The sequence below is a fragment of the Gossypium arboreum genome, chromosome 11, assembly GCF_025698485.1.
Source record: "Gossypium arboreum isolate Shixiya-1 chromosome 11, ASM2569848v2, whole genome shotgun sequence".
NCBI lineage: Eukaryota > Viridiplantae > Streptophyta > Magnoliopsida > Malvales > Malvaceae > Gossypium > Gossypium arboreum.
The window spans coordinates 23,881,809-23,897,960 of NC_069080.1; positions in this window are offsets into that span (position 1 = coordinate 23,881,809).

Consider the following 16,152-nt stretch of genomic DNA (forward strand, 5'->3'; position numbering starts at 1 on the left):
TAGAGCTTGTTTCAAGCCATACAAGGATTTCTTCAGTTTGTACACTTTGTCTTCTTCACTAACAATTTTGAAGCCTTCAGGCTGCTCAACATATATCTCTTCTTCAAGGAGACCATTGAGAAAGACTGACTTTACATCGAGCTGATAGATTTTTCATTGCAATTGTGCTGCTAAGGCAACTAGCAACCTTATGGTGTCAAGCCTAGCCATTGGTGCAAAGGTTTCAAAGTAGTCAATGCTATACTTTTGGCTGAACCCTTTTACAACCAGCCTTGCTTTCAGTTTGTTCAAGCTTCCATCAGTATTGTGCTTGGCTAGAAACACCCACTTCACTCCAATAATTTTTCTGTTGAGTGGTCTTTCAATTAGCTGCCAGGTCTAATTCTTCTCAATCATACTGATTTCATCAGCCATTGCCTGTTTCCAGCCTTGTTGAGCTTCAGCCTCTTCAAAGCAGCTTGGTTCAACTGCAGTAATATGAGCTCTTTCATAAATTTCAGCCAATGGTCTAGTGCCTCTAACTGGTTCATTATTATTGTCTTTTTTAGGACCATTTTGATCAGTTTCAGCTTGATCTGTTGCAAGATCTTCAAATACTGCCTCTGGTTCATTTTTATCCCAGTTCCAGTTTGACTTCTCATCGAATACTACATCTCTGCTTACAAAGACTTTGTTTGTTGAAGGATCAAGTATTCTATAACCTTTCTTGATACTGCTGTAGCCCACCAGAATACCAGGTTGAGCTTTCTTAGCAAGCTTGTCTCTTTTTGCTGCTGGAACATGGGTATAACATACACATCCAAAGACTCTTAGGTGAGCCAGTGATGGTTTGAACCTGAACCAGGCCTCGAATGGATATTTCTAAGCCAAAGCCTTAGTTGAGAGCCTATTTCAGAGGTAAAATGCAGTGTTAACTACTCTTACCCAAAATGTCTTAGGCAAATTTCTTTCAAACATTAGGCACCTGGCCATATCCATCAAACTTCTGTTCTTTCTTTCACTTACACCATTTTATTGAGGTGTATAAGTATTGGTGAGCTGGTATGTGATGCCTATTTCATTACAAAACGTATGTAACCCGGATGAAGTATACTCAATCCCATTATCAAACCTCAATGTCTTCAACTTGCAACCTGTTTCAGTCTCTACTGCAACTTTAAACTTTAAAAATACTGAGACCATTTCTGATTTCTGTTTAAAAAATAAATCCAGCAATATCTCGAGTAATCATCAATGAATAAAATGAAATATTTGCTGCCATTCAGAGTTTGAGTTTTCATTGGACTACACACATTAGTGTGTACAAGTTACAGTCTTTCAGAAGCTATCCAGGCTTTATTTGTAGGAAATGGTAGTCTAGCTTGTTTTCCTAGCTGACATTCTTTACAAACTTCTTCTTTTTCAACAGAATTAGTGAAGTTTTCAATCAAATCTTCTTTGGTTAGCTGAGTTATTGAGTTGCAGTTGACATGGCCAAGTCTTTCGTGCCACAGCTTGGATTCATCTTGAACAGCTGTGTAGACACTGTCTAAGCTCTTATTCCAGTCCATGATAAAGCCCTTGTTAGCCATGGTCATTGACATGAGTTTGGATCCATTTGGGTCACTGATTAGGCACTCATTTCTTTTGAACACCACAGAGTAGCCTTTTCTAGCAACTGAGCTATACTGAGCAGATTTCTATCTATTTCAGGCACCAAAAGTACATTTGAAACAAGTTTGGTACCTGTAGGAGTGTCAATCAGCACATCTCCTTTACCTTCTGCTTTGATGAAGTGTCTATTTCCAACCTTTACTTTTGTTTTGAAACTTCTGTCAATTGACTTAAAAATGCCAGCATCAAGAGTCATGTGGTTTTTACAACCACTGACAATCAGCCATCCTTTTGTGGCTTTTCTTTTGGCAGCTGAGTAAGAAACTGCAAAGACTTGCTCTTCTTGATCACTGCCTTCTTCTACTACTCGAGCTTCAGTTCTTGGCTTTTGAGGTTGATTTGGCCTCTGTTTACCTTTGTTTTTGCAAACTTTGTCTGTATGGCCCATCTTTTTGTAGATTTTGCACTGAAACATCAGGCCTAAACCAACATACTTCATCTGGATGACTTAGCCTTCTGCAGTAGGGGCAAGGTGGATATCTTCTTGCACCATCTGTTCTAAGCTTATCTTTTCAGGTGTTGCTCTGGTTTTGACTTGGAAGGCACCTTCTTGATGCTCCTCTAGTCTACTGGCTATCCTTTGCTCTTGAGCATAAAAAGGCATTGATCAGCTCTGTTAATGAGATGTTGGTCAAATCCCTTGAGTCTTCAAGGGATGAGATTTTTGCTTCATACCTTTCAGGAAAGGTTGAGATCATATTCTCTATAATTCTTGCTTCACTAAAATGTTCTCCAAGTAGCCTTATGTTGTTTACTACAGCCATGATTCTGTCTGAGTATTGCTTCACTGTTTCTTCCTCTTTCATCTTCAAGTTTTCAAAGTCCCTTCTTAAGTTTAGTAGCTGTTGCTGCCTTGTTCTTTCAGTCCCTTGGAACTCCTCCTTCAGTTTATCCCAGGCCTACTTTGGTGACTCACAAGCCATGATTCTTGTGAAAATCATATTAGACACACTACTTTGGATGCAAGACATGGCTTTGTGCCTTTTGGTTATTTCATCCGAATGCTGCCTTATCTGAGACACTGTTGGGTTGGCTCTTAGAGGTGCTAGTTTAGTATCTGAGTTTACAACTTTCCATATGTCAAATGCCTATAGGTAAGTCTTCATTTTTACTACCCAAATGTGGTAGCCTTCTCTATTGAACACTAGTGGTGGTGCTGGTGAGAATCCTGATGAAGTCATGGTTCTAAGGATTGAAAATGAAAGGTCCACTAAAAATAGGGCTCTAGATACAAATTGTTGGGATTTTGGAAAAATTTATCTGGAGGAAGTATGAAGCTCAGTCAAAAACTTGAGCAACAATTTAATAAATCCGGATAAAGAATGACAAAAGCTTAAAATTCAAGTCTGGATGTTTTTTTGAGTAAACGAGCAGAATCTGGCTTGAACTATGAATGCAAAAATTGAGACAGTATTTTTCTTGAATGATTTCTATTGAAATTCATTAATTAAAAAGATGGCATAATGCCAATACATATACCACTCATAAGCTGGTCAGCTTTAACATATGTACTATTTTTAGACTTCATTGTAACTTGCACCGCTTGCACATTGCAACTTACAAATCACAACTTGCACAATTAGGTAAGCTGATCTATCAATCTTATCAGCACCGAATGCATTAAATACATTACCTACTTGGTTATAATTAAACTAAGTTACAAAATATTACTTAAAGTAACAAAATAAAATCGAAATTGAACAGTAGCATCAACTTCAGTAGCTGCATGTACTTTATTCGAAAATACTACAGCAGCTTGATCTTTATACTTCATCCACATAACTTGGACTTCATGGTCTGCTCCTTGGCTGTTCATATGCTGCATGCATGCCAACTTCAACAACTATCTAATCAAGCCTGGATTTTTGGAACCATAATAATTCTTTTTGAACTAACACCTGTTTATATTCCTTGTTCATTTCTTTTTCTAATTCTTAAAAAGTCGAAGAATACAAATAAAGTGAAGAGTTCTGAATACCATTTAGCCGCTTAATTAAGGTCTTCTTCCTTTGAAAAATATTCACGAAACTAGTCTCTTTTCATTCTTTAATCATCTTTGTAGCACCCTCAATAGCTTTCATCATCGAACCAATATTTTCAAACCACCTTTAATAAAAAACAATCGGGAATTCATTATGAGTTAACCATATAGCTTCAAATCTAAAAGGACATTTATCCTTTCATGGGATTTCACTTGCATTAATATTGAAAAGTATTGGATGATGGTCAGAAAATAACCGTGGAAGCTTAAAAACATATAACTTAGGAAAACATTGTGCCGCAACAATATTAATAAGAACCCTATTAAGGTGTTCTTGGAAAATTACTCTACCATGCAACTTACAAGCCCACGTAAACTTTGAACTAGAAAAATTAGCATCTAAAAGGTTACATTCACTCCATCGATCCCTAAATTGCAACATATGTCCAAAACAATCACCTGACCCTCCACAATTTTCATCTGAGGAAGCAAAATTATTGAAATCACCTGAAACCACCCAAGAAGCGGAATAAATAAATGCAAAAGAACGTAAATGTTCTCGAAAGTAATTTTTCGCCTCAAAAGAAGGTTGTACATAAGCAAACAATGCAAGCCACACCTTATCACCCTCCTTAACCTCATAATGAATAACCTGTTCCATAAAGTCATTGACCTTTAAACCCAATCTCTTTTTATGCTAAAGAAAAATTAATCCACTTCGAAATCTCAATGCCAATACCTCAAATAAGCCATCGAAACCCAACTTCCTTGCTAAACGTGATCCTGATCCTAAACTATCTTTCATCTCAAGTAAATAAAGAACATTTGGTCTTTCACGGAACCCCAAATCTTTACAATTCTGTAAAAAGTACTGTTACCCACCCCTTTACCATTCCAGGTTATAAATATCATTAAACAATAAAAGTTAAAGAATCATTCACTCGTAGAACGAGCCTATTTTCTGCGCTAACAAAACTAACTCACCATCTTGTATTTTTGCCTGTTGATCACCTATATGTTCAATCACTATCTCCGTTGACACTCCTAAGGTAGTCGACTGTAAAACCAAAGCTGACCAACATCTACTTCTATTAGAGTCTCTTCCGACCTTGGTTCTGCCCTTGAAGATTGACCCTGAAAAGTTGTCTGTTGTAAAGTGCTTAAACTTCTTTTACGGTATTCCTTATTAGGGTTTACAACAACTTTTTTTCTTTTCCATACAAATATGGTAGCATGGGAAACTTTCTATTTTCGTTCTTTACCTTCTAGATGCCTCGTGTATGTGCTATTAAATCTCCCATATCTATCACACGATATCTATCACACGTTGACTTCCCAAATCTTTGAGCCCATCATTAGTGATTTCTACTTCCATCATTTCCTCCGTATTATTCTCCAATCCTCCCATATTTTAATTATTAAAAATAGAAAACCTATTTTCTTGTCCCATCTCCCAACATGAATCATGAGACCTAGTTATCAAAATTCTTTGTTTCCTTTGTGGGAGTTGTACAAGCATCCACGAGCCAAATTTACCTCATGTCATCACTTTGTCCGTTTTCTCACTTGTTGCTTCTGTATTCATCTTTTGTACCATCTCTAATGACGCTTCAAGGTTATTTGCCTTTTTTTTAAGACTCAAGCCTCTGTGCGATGTTCAAAACAACCACACGAAAAACAAATATTATGAAGCCCTTCGTATTTAATATTTTGAACGAAATTACCAATTCTAATCTATGGAATCAAAGGCTTACACAAATCAATTTCAACACAAACTCTTGCAAATTTCCCCTAGTAGTATAAGTCATATTAGAATCTAATTTAATGGGTTTTCCAACAATCTTCCCCACTTTAACAAGTACTTCATTGAAATATTCCAAAGGTAAACCAGGCAATTGAATCCACACAACTGTGGATACAATCATTCTGATAGCTAGGTGAAAGTTCGACTTCCATTTTTGTATTGTCAGATAATGATCCATAATCTTCCAAGTACCCGTCGTTATCAATTTCAACACAAACTCTTGCAAATTTCCCCCTAATAGTATAAGTCGTATTAGAATATAATTTAATGGGTTTTCCAACAATCTTCCCCACTTTAACAAGTACTTCATTGAAATATTCCAAAGGTAAACTAGGCAATTGAATCCACACAACTGTGGATACAATCATTCTGATAGTCGGGTGAAAGTTCGACTTCCATTTTTGTATCGTCAGATAATGATCCATAATCTTCCAAGTACTCGTTGTTATCACCTTCAAACCATCATCTACGTTTGAAAATTTGACAACATAAAAACCATGTCCCAAATCAATGCAATCAAACTCCTCATCTAGATTCCACATAAATGTTAATCATTGTGTAAGGGTCCTGTATGAGATTGACTTTTCTAACAACTTAATAATTATAGATTTTCGTCACAGTTTTCGCATATTTCGTTTCCATTGTTTATCCACTTCCACCACCGGAATACTTGCAAACACATCAGAGAGCTCCTCCATATCTAAGTTCGAATCATCATCATCTTTCTTCACCGAGCAAGCTCCTTAAAATAAATCATTGGAAACTAGTGGCTTCAACAAAGACTCCTTATAAGATCGAGATGGCGGTGCAGGAGAAAGACTTTCCACTACATCTACAACATTAATTTTCTTGGTGTTGCGTTCCAAGTGATCTTGTTCTTCAAGAGATAACTCATCGAGAGTCGTCGTAACCCTAATAAATTTAAGAGGTTTTTGGTTTCAAATAATTAAAGTAATAGAGAAAATCTATTAAGTCCATACACTGCCTCTCAAATAGATTAGTTCAAAATTCTATATGATTGATTATTGTTATGATTACATATGTTTCATTTGTTTGTTTACTAGTAATGTACATGATTAATGTTTAAAATTTAAGGTGTAAAGAGTGCATAAAGCAATTGCATGTTCATTATAATTATAATTTTAGAATAAGTAATTTTGAAATTGTGATATTTTAAAGTTATAATGCTATGATGTTTGAGAAAATTAATTTAAAATTTCGAATTGAAATTTTATTTACTAATTGAAATGCTTAAATTATAAATAAGTTACTTGAAAGTGCAGCTTAAATAAGTACGAAGATATGAATTTATTAAATTCATGAAATTCTCAGAATAATCATAAAAGCAACATTTGTATGTGTTTTATCACTTACACTAATTTAAAATTTAAAATAGAAAGTTGGATAGTTAATTTTTATTAGTTATTATGAAAATAAATATAATTGTATATAAAACTTATATGTTATAAATTAGACAATGAGAAATATATTATTCTTTATCTATATAAAACCTTTTGTTTTGAATAGTTTTCCCTGCTTGTGTTTAGCGGGTTGAGGTGAATGCATATGTGCCATAATATCTTTCTTGATCTTTCTTGTCTATGAATTATACATGTAAATCTTCTTGATCTTTCTTGTCTATAAAACAATTATTCTATAGTTGCCCACAATCTTATGCTGTTCTTGATATGCTGGATTTGAATGTGCAGGAGACAGACTTTTTTACAGTGTTGGATTGAATTCCAACCGGAATCATATATAATACATGATATTGATATTATATTACCTAAAAATTTGCCCAAAATATATATTTGTAAATGGTTATTAATCCCCGTGCCAAGATTATAGTGGAAAGCCAAGATTTGCAATATGAGTATAAATGTCTAAAAGATAGATGAACAACAATTAATATTGTCCAAACTACAACCTCAAAGTGCATTCAGCAGAATCCAGAACAAGCTTGAATGCAATGTAATCCCATATATACCATTGTGAAAGCACGAACCCAAGAAAGAAACATGATGGAAGATTTGTATATAATATTGCAACCGATCTATCTTTACGAGTTATCCATATAAAGACAAACAGTATGGCGGATGTTCTTGCAAAAAAAAAAAAAATCATTTAGGTTAATTCTATCCATTATAATTATATACAGCTATTTGTATAACACGTCATAATAAAAGAAAATGATTAGGAGTTAGGCTTGTGTTAATGTGAAAGACGTAGTGATAATAAGTTTGGAACCACCATATATATGCAACCAACATTCTCCACAATGAATTTGAAAGATTTGGATTTGGATTCATGAATGTTGAACTTAATTATAACTTGTATATATATATGGACACCATGTCACATCCATGTATACGTAATAGAAAAAAACTTTGTTTGATAAAATTCCCGATGCCAACTCTCTCTATATATCAAAGATTGAATTTGAAAGCCAGTACAACGTCAACGTATAGCTGCTTTTATATTTAAAATTTGGTTGTCGTATTAAGAAATAAAGACCGATGAAGAGAGGGCTAATCATCTCTTGTGGTCATCATTGAGTGGTTGGTGATCGCATGAAAATGGAGCTATATATTATTTGCTGCATGCATGGCGATTGACCTAGCTACCCAATAGCACGAGGGTGAGGGACGATAAGTAGGAGGCTCTCAACTCAAGATTTGGATGTTTTATAATGATAATAAAAATTACTACAAGACAAGAGGAAAATTGCATGTGGTGGTGGGCAAGGCAGCTTTGGAGCATGTTTGGTAACTGCTTGTGAATGTTTTCTCGCAAACCATGTCGATGGTGGCCAAATGCATGTGGACAGCCATATCAAGAAAAAGTCATGCCCATACCATTAGGTTTACCAAGGAAACAGACCCACCTCATGCCAAATTGTTCCCTTTCACCGCCTACAAAAACTTAGTCCTTTGCTCATAACAAAACAGGACATGCACATGGACATGCTCCAATTTACATGCATTTTTGCATTTGTATTGTTTCATCCCTTGCTGTCTTCTTCTAGCTGGAATGCCCAATGGCATTTCGAAAACGAATTGACAATTTTAGAATTAATTATAACACTACTCTCACAAACTTGGCACCCACATATATATATCTACATGACCATGCATAATCTATATATGCTGACGTAGGTTACCATTATTATTGATTAATGGGATGCACGCTTGTAAGAAGAAACAAACAGTTACATGCGTAACGTAGGTAGTAAATCAAAAGGGTGTAATGATTTTGGTAATTGACGATGCATATATATAAATATATAGAAATTATATACGTAGTATTAGTAGTGTAATAATAATAGTAGGAGTGGAGGTCCATTGGAGATGTAAGAGAGGTGGATGAGTAGTTTTCGAAGGTGAGAAAGGAAAGGATGGATGTAACGGATCACCTTTACTTTCTTTTGTATTATAAAAGTAATTTGTTAGGTGAATATGCTGTCCTCGCAAGATGCGGTTCCATAACATTCTCATTTCCTTATTCAACAGTCCTTTCTTTTGAATAGTCTAATCAATACCATTTTTAATGATTTTCTATCTACATATGCTCTCTAAATAAAATCATTTAAAGATTAGTTTGTATCCTTGTTGTTTTCTATTTATTTTAAAGGTAAAGACAATGTCAAAGCTTTGAGATTTTATATTCTGGTTAGGTAAATGTGTGACTTTTCTTAAAAATTACTTATTCAATTCAATTTTTAAAATAAATTAATTTTGATTAAAATTGTTAATATAGGATGAAGTTAAATGGTCTTTACGTTGTTTATCTACGGTTAGTGTAAAAACAGCTGTAACGGTGAGATTAGATATTATAGCGTAAGACAAAAAGTAAATTAAACGCACCGCACTACATTCCACCGCCCATCCAAACTCACCCAATTAAAAAAAAATATACACATATTGCTTTCATGTTTATTATTATTTTTAAAGATTATTAAGGTGGGTGAATTTTAAAGTTTCCAAAATCTTTTTCCTTTGGTATCAAGTCAAGTTCTAATATGTTATTATAAAAAATCAAATTAATTTGAAATTTAAGTCGAAGAATAAGGTATACGTTATTATGAATTATTTTATTTGCATGTCGAACATTGACGTTTGTGCTTTTATTATAATAATAAGAGTATACGGTGACCAATTATATTTATGTTTCTGTTTTGGCCACTTAATTTTATAAAATTTCAATTTAGGTATTAATGTTTGAATTCGTTCATGTTTTGGTCATTCGTCGTTAAATTGATAGCGAAAATAACTAGTATAATAACATATTTAGTCCTCCATACTTACATATTCTATCAATATGATCCTAATTCTAAATAATTTAATAAATTTTATCAACCTGATCTTCAAACTTTCTAACTAAAGCTTTCAGCTTTTAAAAAGACGTATTCCACATTTATAAATTTGTAAAACCCCCAAAAAAATTCTCTCAACTAACAAGCCATTTTCCTAACCAATTCCTGATACCAATGAGTTTATCTTGAAACTTTATTTCTTTTTTGTTTTCATTAGTTTTCTTCTAAATATAACATTTTATAACCCTTTGATTGATAAAATTTTTGCTAAAGAAAATAGAAAAATCTTTAAAAAACACTTTAGATTTATTCTTGTTGTTAATAAGATGATATTTTCTTCAAGGTACATAAAAATAGTCCTCGAAGTTGGTTCTTGAAATTGGAAATTAAATCCAAAGTTAAAAATATGACTATGAAAAATCTAATTGTTCATTATATAAGAAAAAAGTATGAATATTTAATTTTCATAAAAAATGTAAAAGAATTAGTTGAATTTCCTTTTGTTATATTGATAATGATTTTTTAATTTTATAAACTGTTTAAGAGATTATTATGTGTTCTATTTATTTTAATTAATTATTTTTAATTTTAAATCCACAACAACTCTTACGTATCACTAATAATCTGATTTAGCGCCAAATCATTTACCAAATTAATTAAAACTAAAATCATGCTAGTCGAGTGAAAATTTATTTATTTTACAAATATTAAATTATTTATATAATTTTATTATATATATTATATTTTAAAATTTTAATTTCTATTATTTTTAATGGTATTTAGTTAATTTCTAAAACCAACTTCTTAAAAATATAAACAAAAAGGTTACGTACCAAATTGGATAATTTCAACCATAAAAAAATAATTAATAGATGTGGAATGCTTTTGTTTTAAAAGGTGAAAGGTTTGGTTAGGAAGTTTGAGGATCAATTTGATAGAATAAGTAAGTATTGATGACTAAATGTGTCATTATACCAATTAGTTTCATTATCAATCGAATAACCAAACCAGAAAAAAATTCAAACATAAGTGTTTAAATTGAAAATTTTAAAAGTTGGATGACCAAAATAAAAATATAAACATAATTGATAGGCGAATAATAAGTATAATAAATAAATTATGAATATATATCTGGCAGAGATGAGAAGTAGAAATTAGGAGGGAGAGATCCCAAGTCGCTGTCTTTGCATTGTATTATATAATATGGTGGCTATATTTATAGATGAGTGATCGTGTGACTGATTATGGACTCTATATATATGGTAGTGGGTGGACTAAAAGCCAACTAGTCACACCCATGCCTCTTTATCCACACAATCCCAACACTATCCAACAACCACGCTCTCCCTAATTTTTAATCTATTTTATTTTTCTAGGTTTTCCACAGTTAAATATCAAATCATTTTTATTAAATTTGTAGTCAAAATAAATCGAATCTTGAAATGAAAAGTACAACTTTTCCAATTTTATTTTCACTATTTATGAAACTCCAGCCTAAAATCATATATATATTCTCATTTAAAATATCATCTAATATATAATTTAATATATACATTTTCACTTCATATAATTATATATGCGAAATTTTAACGGTAATTTAAATGTATATATAAACTTTTAATTTTTCTTTAATTATACACATGTAAGAAAATAATTATATCAATTTATTTATATATTAGATAAATATAATTATTTACATATGTGATATGTAAATATAAAATAGTTCTATAATAATAATAATTGTGTATGAGATTTATGAAAAATGAACTAAATGAAAATCTCATGTATAAACATGTATAAAATCAAAGTTCATGTATGAACTGTATGTGATGGCTTGATGGTCAAGGGTGTTCATTGCCCTAGGTGTGACCTAAGTTTGAGTTGTGCTAGTTACGTTTATTATTCGGGTCTTGCCTTGTTATTGTAATTCACAAAAAAAAAGAAAAAAATTCATGTATAACAATACATATTTATTCAAAGTTCATGTATAATTTTAAGATTCATCCATTTTGCCAACTATCTTAAAATATAAAGGGTAAACTATCTAGTTGGTCACCCAAATTTTAGGGCACTCCCAAAATGAAATCCTTGCAATTTTGTCACTCAACTTTAGGACACTTTTATTTTAATCACTCAAATGTTAAATCTTTGATGACAATTAAATTGTACACACCATATCATGTTCACACTTCCATTTTGTTTACCCAAAAAATATTGTTTTTAAATATTGGTTGGGTAAAAAATTAAAGATTAAAGTGAAAAGTGGTAGAAACTAAAACAATACTTTAAAAATTGTTAAATTATACTTGTTTAACTCCTTACCAAAAATTCTATTTTTTCAATATTCAAATTTTAAATTTCAAAACATCAAAATTAACTAAATAAGTCATTGAAAATTTTTATCCCTTGATAGTGTCAACCGATTTGTTACTATAATATTGAAATTAATTAAATTAATTAATTTAGTCTCCTTCTAACTCTTACAATTTTATTTTATGTTTCCAAATTAAAATCAAATCAAATAAGTCATCTTTAGTAACTGCATATTAAACCCAAATTTTTTTATTATATCATCTCAAGTCTTTTATACTAAGTTAAAAGTAAAGAAAAATCTTTACAATTAATTAAATTAATTAATTTTATATTCCATGTCAAATAGAACCCTGAATTTTTTCTTCATTTCTTTACCTAAACATAGAACAAGAAATTAATTTAATTTAATTGCAATGATTTTTCTTTACTTTTAGTTTAGTATGGAAGATTCGAAATTATATAATCAAATTTTGTTTAAGTTTTGCATACAATTATTAAATATGAGTTCTTGAGTTTATTTCATTAAGAATAATATGGAAACATAAAATAAAATTTTAAAATTTAGAAGGAGATTATTTAAATTAATTTCAAAACTAAACAAATCGATTAGCATTATCAAGGGATAAAAAATTTTAACAACTTATTTAATTGATTTTGTGCTTTAAAATTTAAAATTTCGATATTGATAAAAAAAAGAAAATTATAATTTTCAGCAACTTGACAAACATGTATAATTTGACAATTTTAATGCATAGTTTTAGTTTCTACCATTTTTCATTTAATCCTTATATTTTTTACCTAATCAATACTTAAAAAATGATAATTTTTGGATGGCCAAAACAAAATCAACCTAGAAATTAGGTGACCAAAATAAAAGTGTGAATATAATATGACGTGTACAATTAACCACTATTAAACTTAAAGATTTAACGGTTGGATTATTTAAATGATAACGCCTAAAAAATTAATTGATGAAATTACAAAAATTTTATTTGAATGATTAAATAAAAGTAAACTAAAAATTGAGTAATCAACTAAATAGTTTACCTAAGTTATTGCTCCCGACTTTACTTTCTCTCGGTTGAAACGGCTAGTTGAATTTAATTTTAATCAATGCATCCATTCCTTATTTCCTTTTAATGCATATTTTATTACTAAAGATTCTTTACTTTCTTAATTTTACAATTTTAAAATTATAAAAGAACCCTAAATTTAATATTTAAAGTGAAATTATGTTGACTAGTTTTCTTTACCATATTCTCACCTCTGAGCATCGTAAATCTTCTTAGTAAATTAAAACCTTTGTATAAAAATGTTTATAACAAAAAAGGAGGAGGGAAAACACGACAATTACATAAGCAATATAAATGCGTTTGATTTGATATTTATTTGGCTCATTGCCCTTTTAGCTCTCTGGCTGAGCTGCGCATTAAACGCCCTCTATGCTCCATGCTCGCTCTCTATATGTATTATTGTATTGCGTGCTTTGTCGGCAATAAAACCAACCATTCTAATATGTCGATTTCCATTAATTATTTTGATTAAATCCTGCTCCGGAATTTTTATTCTTAAAGAACTTTTTACCAATTATTGTCACCCATATAATGGTGGAATTCCTAGTCCAATGATGACATTGGACCATAATGACTTGGCCAGCAATGTTTCTATCATTTAAATTCAGATTTTCATAACTAAGATTATATATTGATAATTTGATTTCAAAAATTATTTTGTTGTCATTAACTTTTCATATATTTTATTTCCGCTATTTTCTAATATTTATATTGCATTTTATTTTTTAAAGAATTATTTTATTGCATTATATAATACCTCATTACAAATATTACTAGAAAAATTCAATGGGACAAAACCTCGGTTAAAGAAAAAAGAGTAACGCGTATTTTCTCCCTCTCATGAAAACATCACATACTTTCTCATATTATACGTATTCAATCTTGAATGCTAGTATTTCAAATGACTATTTAAATGTATTTGCTAAGTATTTATATCACCATTCTTTTAAAAATCGTGAGGAGAGAAATTTGGGGTAAATATAATTTGATTTATTTAGGAGTTTCAACAACAATCATAACAAATTTTAATCATGATCCTCTATAAAAATATAAATAAGTATTTTGGATAATTTTATAATCTTCTTTCAACTACTATTGACTAAGTCAAATTTACCACATATGTTCAGTTATTTCAATTCATATAAATGAACAATTTCCCAATAATTTTAATATGTTTCTAGCATTCTAAATCCTTCAAGGATTTTAATATAAATTTTATTATATATTGATTCATAAAAGGTTGTAACAATAACTATTAGACATAAGTTAAATATTTTATGAATTACCGGTTTAATAATATATCTAAAGGTTATTGGATCCATCACAAAATAATATTATACCTTTTCATAATCACTGTTAGAGCTTAACGAAAAACATTATATTTTTATTCTACTTTTGCAAAACTACTTCATTTGTACTCTCACTAGTTTTATACATTTAGATATTTAGATTGCTGGTCCAAAAACTCCACGAATTTGAATTGCGTCTTTCTATTTTGACCATTCTATTTCATATATATATATATATATATATATATATATATATATATTTCTTAATAGGTTTATTCAATATTCTCATTTTATTTCATTATTTCAACAATATTATTGCATGCAAAACCATTGTCGACAACTTTTATTATCAGTTCCACATTTTCTTAAATTGACATAACTCATCGAGATATCTTATTTTTATTATTTTAATATTCAGTTTCAAGTACCTGTATCTCTTCTAGAGTTTTACTCATTAGTTATGTCTTGGGCCTCTTCTGAAGCACCCGCCTTCATTATATGACCATCTAGATTTATTATTTTCTTTTATGAGAATTTTCATATTTAGAACTTGTATGAGTTATCCTTGTTGAACCTCTGGTTCAAATTACTCTCCCCCAACTCATTACAAGTTGTTATTTCTCTCCCTCTAATGTAGGGAAAACTATCGAATCAAAATAGTAATCACAAATCATGTCATAATTGAATCTCCAATACATTTAAAACATATAATAATACAAGAAGACTCGTAATTAATATATATTCCCAACTTTCTTTGAGGATTCACTCATCTTTGTGCGTTGTGGTGGAGCAATTAGAACATATACACACATACAAAAATTCAAAGATGAGAAATATTTAGCTATTGACTAAAAATCAATTGTAATGGAGATTATTTATAACTTATTGGCTTGACGCGTACAAAACGTAAATCAAACATAATTTCATGTTGAAATAGGAAGTTTAGTTCTTATAAGTAATGGTTTAGACATTAATCAGAGGCGTTCAATCACTAATTTCTCTAAACCATTATGCGCATAAATAACAAACTTTTATAAAAGTTTTTCAAACTCAATCAATAAAGGCTGAGATATAAACTCATCAGTATTAGCAAGATGAATTGTCTTAATTGCATAATTTGAAATTAATTATTTAAATAAGCAATATTGTAAACAACAGGTTGCAAGTTGATAACACACGTGATTATTTTGTAGATGCATCTACCAAAATCATATAATATCAAAACCAAATGAACCCATATTCATTTTAGAAATGCAAGACATTAAATATCAACTTTAGTTAGTGAGTTTCTAAGAATCAATTTAATTGAGAACAAGCAGCAAATGAGAATCCTTTAAATTAAAAAATTTTCTGGTTCTTTAATGAATGTCCATATGAATTCTCAATTAATTTTCGCATCATATATAATCTAAAATGGTCTAACTGGTCACGACAAGTAGTAAATGCATTTGTATCAGTAAACTTCTAGTTTACTTTAACACGCATTTCATTTGTTACTAATAATGTCAATATAAATTTTGACAAACTGATACTTTTATAGTCATTCCTTTTACTTTGTATCCACATATAAGTACTATTGTGACATTTATTATTGGAAATGTCTAAATCAATGTGAAGTTTATAATACTACTAGTCAACAAAATATAATTTCTAAAAATTATATGCAATATTCACTTCAGGAATATGCCAAAATCTTGAAATATCTAAAAGAAATGATTATAAAATTT